Source organism: Leptodactylus fuscus, chromosome 3 (assembly GCF_031893055.1).
Source record: "Leptodactylus fuscus isolate aLepFus1 chromosome 3, aLepFus1.hap2, whole genome shotgun sequence".
Taxonomy (NCBI): Eukaryota; Metazoa; Chordata; class Amphibia; order Anura; family Leptodactylidae; genus Leptodactylus; species Leptodactylus fuscus.
Genome location: NC_134267.1, coordinates 143,823,744 through 143,831,739, shown reverse-complemented (window position 1 = coordinate 143,831,739; position 7,996 = coordinate 143,823,744).

Here is a 7,996-nt window from a genome sequence, read left to right as displayed (position 1 = left end):
ACCACAGTATTATGTCGCTCTTTTGGTGCCCCCACAGTATTATGTCGCTTTTCGTGTAGCACCACAGTATTGAACAATCACACCAAAAAACTAATACCTCTCCCAGATCCCCCTGTGTTCGCTCCTGTCTCTGCTCCTGGAGACTTCAGTGACATCACTACATCGCACTGTCAGCTCACAAGACTCCGGGAGCAGAGACAGGCCAAATGGTGAAGCAGAGTGGACTTGCCCTTCTAGGAGCAGAGGATATGTCACCACATAACTGGACAGATTTACTGTTCACGAGTTTGTAGAAGTTTGGTGAGGACTCGATCACACCAGCGCTCGATCTCCGTTATGCAGGTTTTCATTTCCTGCACGAAACTGGGCAGGACACGGAAACCTGCAGGCATTTTTCACGCCCATTCATTTGAATGGGTTTGAAAAGTGTCGGGCTGTGAGCGCCAGTGAGCGTTTTATGCTCTCCGCGGCGAAACCTTTTTTTTTTTTTTTTTTTTTTAACTGGACACAAAATCGGACATGCAGGACTTTGTGTCCGGTTTAAAAAAACAGTTTTGCCGTGGAGAGCATAAAACGCTCACAGGCGCTCACCAGCTGGACACGGTCTGACAGGTTTCTGCCGGCAGAAGACGGAAACCTGAGTACAGAGACTGGACGCTGGTGTGAACCCAGAGGGACATCTGGGTTTATACGCTGTAACAAACCCTTACTGTTTATGATATAACCAATATAGTTGCTGTCTCTCTTAGAAAACCCATTTTCATACTGCCCTAGAGAATTCTGAGGTAATAGAGGGGGGGGGGGGTGCTCCAGCCAAGACCCCCAACTATTACCCAGAATGGAAAAAGACTAAAAGCAGGGCCTCTTGTTCTAGAAGACCCAACACGTCCATGGACAACCCAGTGATGTTAGTGAGAAGTGTGTTATACTTCATTATCTCCAGAGGCGCTGTAGGGAAAGTGAACGCCTGCAGTCAGGTCCGACCACAGGTTACAGCAGGGGTAGGGAACCTTCGGCTCTCCAGCTGCTGTGAAACTACAACTCCCATCATGCTCCATTCACTTCCATGGGAGTTCTAAGAACAGCAGAGCAAGTATGCATGCTGGGAGTTGTAGTTTTGCAACAGCTGGAGAGCCGTACGTTCCCTACCCCTGGGTTACAGGAAGGGATGGTAAAGAGCTGACAACCCTTTGGGGCTCTGTTCATACCACCTAATAAACATCTATAGGTAGAATGACTTAAGTGAGATTGGAAACCCCTGAAGATCCCGAGTGCTGGGGAAAGGACATTGAGGCCTGAACAACATTTACTACAAGGACATCTAATGAGAATAAAGACAAGGACAAAGATGTCAAATCAAATAAAAAAAAAGCTTTATTGGCACGTCCGAATAGATATTTAAAGTAAAGTGGGGGGGGGGGGAGTTGGACTCGGGTGGGTGAGTGGTGGGGGGGGGGGGGGGGGGGTTTGGGGTATAACAGTCCATGGAGTCTCATCTTCCTCTTCGTTGGTGACCGTTATATGGGGAGGTGGGGCGGGGCGGTTGGTTTGGGGTATAACAGTCCGTGGAGTCTCATCTTCCTCTTAGTTGGTGACTGCTATATGGGGAGGTGGGGTGGGGCGGGTGTTTTGGGATAAATATAACAGTCCGTGGAGTCTCATCTTCCTCTTATTTGGTGACAGCTGGACACATATTGGGCAGCGATCTCCACAGTGGCCTCTTCTTCTCCCAGTAGGATGTAGAGTTTCCTCTTCTCGTCTGCAGATATGAAGTCTGGGATGTGGGCAGAGAGTCTTTGGTAGTAGACGGCCCTCACAGCTGAGTATTTGGTGCAGTGTAGCAGGAAGTGGGTCTCGTCTTCTAGGGCCCCCTGGTCACAGTGCTGGCACAGTCTGTTCTCCCGTGGCTTGTACGTCTGCCTGTATCGCCCCGTCTCTATCTCTAGGTTGTGGGCGCTCAGTCTGTACCGGCTCAGGGTCTGTCTCTGCTTGGGGTGGCGTATTCTCTCCAGGTAGGTGGCCATGGTGTAGTCCCTTTGTAGGGATTGGTACACGGTGAGTTTCTTGGAGTTATTTATTTCGTTTCTCCATTCTTCAATGTACCGCTCTCTGTTTGCCTCTGCGGCCGCCTTTATTTCGGCCTTGGTTATCGTCTGTTGGTGTTTTTGGTTTGGTGGTTGGCTGTTGTTTGGTTGGTGAGTGTCTGGTTTGCTCAGGTGGCTTAGCCATGCTTGGTGGTGGTAGGAGTCGGGCTTGCTCCCCTGGATGTGTGCCTGGAAAGCTAGCGCCCTCTTCTGTATGGTGAGCCATAGGGGGAGTCTGCCTAGCTCTGCCCTGCAGGCCATGTTGGTGGTGTTGCGATGGACATGGAGCAGGTATTTGCAGAACTCCAGGTGGAAGTTCTCTGTTGGGCTGGAGTCCCACTTTGACTGGTCTGGGTAGGTGGCTGGGCCCCAAACCTCACTGCCATAGAGAAGGATCGGGGAGATGACAGCGTCAAATATCTTCATCCAGACCCTCACCGGTGGTTTGAGGTGGTACAGTTGTCTTCTGATGGCGTAGAAGGTTCTGCAGGCTTTTGCGTTCAGGGTTTCTATTGCTGCTTTGAAACTTCCTGATTGGCTGAGCTCCAGCCCCAGGTAGGTGTAGCTGTTGGTTTTCTCCAGTGATGTAAGAGGGAAAAATTTTATTTATAGATGGGGGCGGGGTCATATTATATTACTATATTCCTATTATATTACGTCTATATGTATGTGTATAATACTACTCTTATTTATAGATGGGGCAGGGTTACATTTTATTACTATATTAATGTTATACGTCACTACTGTATACCTGTATGTGTATATTGATATACTTCGTTAGAATTACATTTTAGATTTTTTTTAGTTTTATATTGTACTTTTTATTACTATGCATTATTATGCTATTTTTTTTTAACTTACTGAGCCGCTATATATATATATATATATATATATATATATATATATATATATATATATATGTGTGTGTGTGTGTGTGTGTGTGTGTTCTGTCTAGCATATTTTATTTACATTTTTTTTTATATTTCCCTCCAATCTATAATCTTAAACCTATGTATTAAGCTTTTTTTTTAATCTACGTCTATTAACCTAGTGTGTGTGTGTATATATATATATATATATATATATATATATATATATATATATACACACATATACACACATACATACATATATACACATACACATACTAGCTGGTACCCGCGACTTCGTCTGCGGTGATTGTAGAAGTGGGTATATACAGGCGTGGGTAAGGTTTTCGTACTGTGTATAAGGGATGGGATATGAAATGTAAGTTTGTATCTTGTTTTTGCTGTAATTCAGAGAATACGTGAGACTTTTGTGTTGAAGTTAATTTGTATTTGAGCTGCTATACGGTGTTGAGAGAAACTTTACATAGTGACTTTGGGACAGAGGTATTTGAAGTTAACCCTTTCCCGCCGATGGCATTTTTTGATTTTCGTTTTTGGCTCCCCTCCTTCTAAACCCCATAACTTTTTTATTTCTCCGCTCCCAGAGCCATATGAGGTCTTAATTTTTGCGGGACAAATTTTTCTTCATGATGCCACCATTAATTATTCTATATAATGTACTGGGAAGCAGGGAAAAAATTCAAAATGGGGTGGATTTCAAGAAAAAATGCAGTTCTGCGACTTTCTTACGGGCTTTGGTTTTACGGCGTTCACTGTGCAACCAAAATGACATGTCCCCTGTATTCTGTGTTTCGTTACGATTCCGGGGATACCAAATTTATATGGTTTTAGTTACATTTTGACCCCTTAAAAACAAATCCAAAACTGTAAAAAAAATTTTTTTTGAAAAGTCGCCATATTCCGACAGCCGTAACTTTTTTATACGTGCATGTACGGGGATGTATATGGCGTATTTTTTTGCGGGACTGGGTGTACTTTGTAGTTCTACCATTTTCGGGAAATGTTATTGCTTTGATCACTTTTTATTCAAATTTTTATCAGAATCAAAACAGTGAAAAAACGGCGGTTTGGCACTTTTGACCATTTTTCCCGCTACGGCGTTTACTGAACAGGAAAAATATTTGTATAGCTTTGTAGAGCGGGCGATTTCGGACGCGGGGATACCTAACATGTATGTGTTTCACAGTTTTTAACTACTTTTATATGTGTTCTAGGGAAAGGGGGGTGATTTGAATTTATCCTTTTTTTTTGGTTTTTAATATTTTTTTTTTACTTTTTTTAAACTTTTTTTTTTTGCATTTATTAGACCGCCTAGGGGTATTGACATGGGTGGGCGGTGTCGCGGATTGTCAGAGCGGTGGGGGTTGGCAAACATGGCTGCTCCGGAGCGTTAAAGAGCGCCTCCTGGAGTATCGTTAAGGTGAGGGGCAAAGTGGTAAAGTATATGTATATGAGATTGTGTGGGGTTAGGGGCGAGGCTGCAGAGGGCAATATGAATTTTGTGGCTTGCTATGGTCCAAAGTGTGTGAGATTGCAGAGATGGTGGTGTGAGTTTGGGGTTTGTGGGGGTCCTGGGAAAAACGTTTGTGCGCTATTGTGACGAAAAGTAGCCTATTGCGCAATGGGGTGTATTAACTATGTTTGTGGAAAATTTCAGCCAAATCGGTCGAGCGGGTTTTGCGTGATTGACTAACAAACATCCGAACACAGAAACCCACAAACATCCAAACTCACAAACTTTCACATTTATAATATTAATAGGATATATATATATATATATATATATATATATATATATACACACACACATACACAGTGCCTACAAGTAGTATTCAACCCCCTGCAGATTTAGCAGGTTTGATAAGATGCAAATAAGTTAGAGCCTTCAAGCTTCAAACCATAGCAGGATTTATTAACAGATGCATAAATCTTACAAACCAAAACGTTATGTTGCTCAGTTAAATTTTAATAAATTTTAAACATAAAAGTGTGGGTCAATTATTATTCAACCCCTAGGTTTAATATTTTGTGGAATAACCCTTGTTTTCAATTACAGCTAATAATCGTCTTTTATAAGACCTGATCAGGCCGGCACAGGTCTCTGGAGTTATCTTGGCCCACTCCTCCATGCAGATCTTCTCCAAGTTATCTAGGTTCTTTGGGTGTCTCATGTGGACTTTAATCTTGAGCTCCTTCCACAAGTTTTCAATTGGGTTAAGGTCAGGAGACTGACTAGGCCACTGCAACACCTTGATTTTTTCCCTCTTGAACCAGGCCTTGATTTTCTTGGCTGTGTGCTTTGGGTTGTTGTCTTGTTGGAAGATGAAATGACGACCCATCTTAAGATCCTTGATGGAGGAGTGGAGGTTCTTTGCCAAAATCTCCAGGTAGGCCGTGCTATCCATCTTCCCATGGATGCGGACCAGATGGCCAGGCCCCTTGGCTGAGAAGCAGGCCCACAGCATGATGCTGCCACCACCATGCTTGACTGTAGGGATGGTATTCTTGGGGTCGTATGCAGTGCCATCCAGTCTCCAAACGTCACGTGTGTGGTTGGCACCAAAGTTCTCGATCTTGGTCTCATCAGACCAGAGAACCTTGAACCAGTCTGTCTCAGAGTCCTCCAAGTGATCATGAGCAAACTGTAGACGAGCCTTGACATGATGCTTTGAAAGTAAAGGTACCTTACGGGCTCGTCTGGAACGGAGACCATTGCGGTGGAGTACGTTACTTATGGTATTGACTGAAAGCAATGTCCCCACTGCCATGAGATCTTCCTGGAGCGCCTTCCTTGTTGTCCTTGGGTTAGCCTTGACTCTTCGGACAAGCCTGGCCTCGGCACGGGAGGAAACTTTCAAAGGCTGTCCAGGCCGTGGAAGGCTAACAGTAGTTCCATAAGCCTTCCACTTCCGGATGATGCTCCCAACAGTGGAGACAAGTAGGCCCAACTCCTTGGAAAGGGTTTTGTACCCCTTGCCAGCCTTGTGACCCTCCACCATCTTGTCTCTGATGGCCTTGGAATGCTCCTTTGTCTTCCCCATGTTGACCATGTATGAGTGCTGTTCACAAGTTTGGGGAGGGTCTTAAATAGTCAGAAAAGGCTGGAAAAAGAGAGAATTATATAATAAATAAAATAAAATAGAAATAAAATAGAATAATAAATGACCCTCTGAAGAAACTTTTCATAATTTAAAAAAAAAATTAAACAAAGAAATAACATTATTTTTTGCTGCAGTGCATTTCACACTTCCAGGCTGATCTACAGTCCAAATGTCACAATGCCAAGTTAATTCCGAATGTGTAAACCTGCTAAATCTGCAGGGGGTTGAATACTACTTGTAGGCACTGTATATTCTATATGTGTGTGAGATCTATAAATTATATTTTATTTAATTTTTTTTTCCTTTTTTTCTTTTGTACTACTGTATAATATGAAAACTAAATGTTATCCTATTTTTTTCTATACTAAGCTAGTGTATATATGTATATATTCTATATGTGTGTGTGTGAGCTATAACCTATATCTTATTTTTTTTTTATTTTATCCTATAATATTACAACTACATATTATCCTATTGTTTTCTATACTAAGCTAGTGTATATGTATATATTCTATATGTGTGTATGTGTGACCTATAACCTACTGTATAACTTTATTTTTTTATTTTATACTATAATATTAAAACTACATATTATCCTATTTTTCTATACTAAGCTAGTTTGTATATAATATATATATATATATATATATATTCTATATGTGTGTGCGTGTTTATGTGTGAACTATAACCTATATCTTATTTTTTTTATTTATTTTTTTTCCTAGATTTCTATTCTACTATTTCTGTTTCCAGATTCTTATACATTTATCTAATAATTATATCTTTGTAACTACATTTATTTTTTTATTAATTCCTATTTTTTGCTTACTATTACTGCTACTTACTTATCTAATCCTATTTAAGGGGGCATTCACACTACGTAACGCCAGCGTGTATAACAGCCGTACACGCCGGCGTTACAGCAGGGCTGCTGAACACTTCCCATTTATTTCTATGGGAGCCGGCATGCGAGCGCTCCCCATAGAAATGAATGGACTGCTTCTTTCACTGCGAGCAGTCCCATTGAAGTGAATGGTAAGTTCCGGCGTATACGGCAAGCTCTGCTCATGGCGTGCTGTACACGCCGGCACTTCCCATTCACTTCAATGGGACTGCTCGCAGTGAAAGAAGCAGCCCATTCATTTCTATGGGGAGCGCTCGTATGCCGGCTCCCATAGAAATGAATGGAGCTGCTTTATACGCCGCTTATTCTGAACGTGTTTTACGTTCAGAATAAGCTGGCGTTTACATAGTGTGAATGAGCCCTAAGGCCATGTTTTGATCCTAAGGAAGGCGAAAACCCTGTGAGGAATGGGCCAATTGTCCTCAGCATAGGGGAAAATTCCTTCCTGACCCCAAATCTGGCAATCTGAATAAATCCCAGGATCAATGGCCACTATCTCTATGCGTCTACGTGTGCTGCCTATACCTATCATGTAGTGTGTGTGGTGCCTATACCTATCATGTAGTGTATGTGATGTGTGTTGTGCGTCATACTTACCAGGCCCATGCTGAGCCGAGCACAGGCCACTCTTGGGGACGCAGAAGATCTTCACTCTGGTCTGGCAAGTGTGGCATGAAGATGGAGAGAGTTGGTGTTTCAAGGCAGCCATGGTTGTTCAGAGCAGCAGAGACATGGAGGAGTCGAGAAGTTCTGGGCTGTGGGCGGCGGTACATCCTGCAAGGCATCCCAGCTTGGTGATGTATAGTTATGTTGGTTCGTGGGATGAAGGGCGCTACTATCCTCCGGCCACTGCAGATGTTCCTTCTCTAGAACTGGCTGAAATGGTGTAAATGGTGGCCGCGTTCTCCTCTGCTCCAGTTTCTCCCAGCCGATGGTAGAAAAGAATGGATGCTCTCTGATGTTCCTGCACAAACCCAGGCGCTCCTTAGGAAACTTGTGTAGCAGATTTTCGACAAG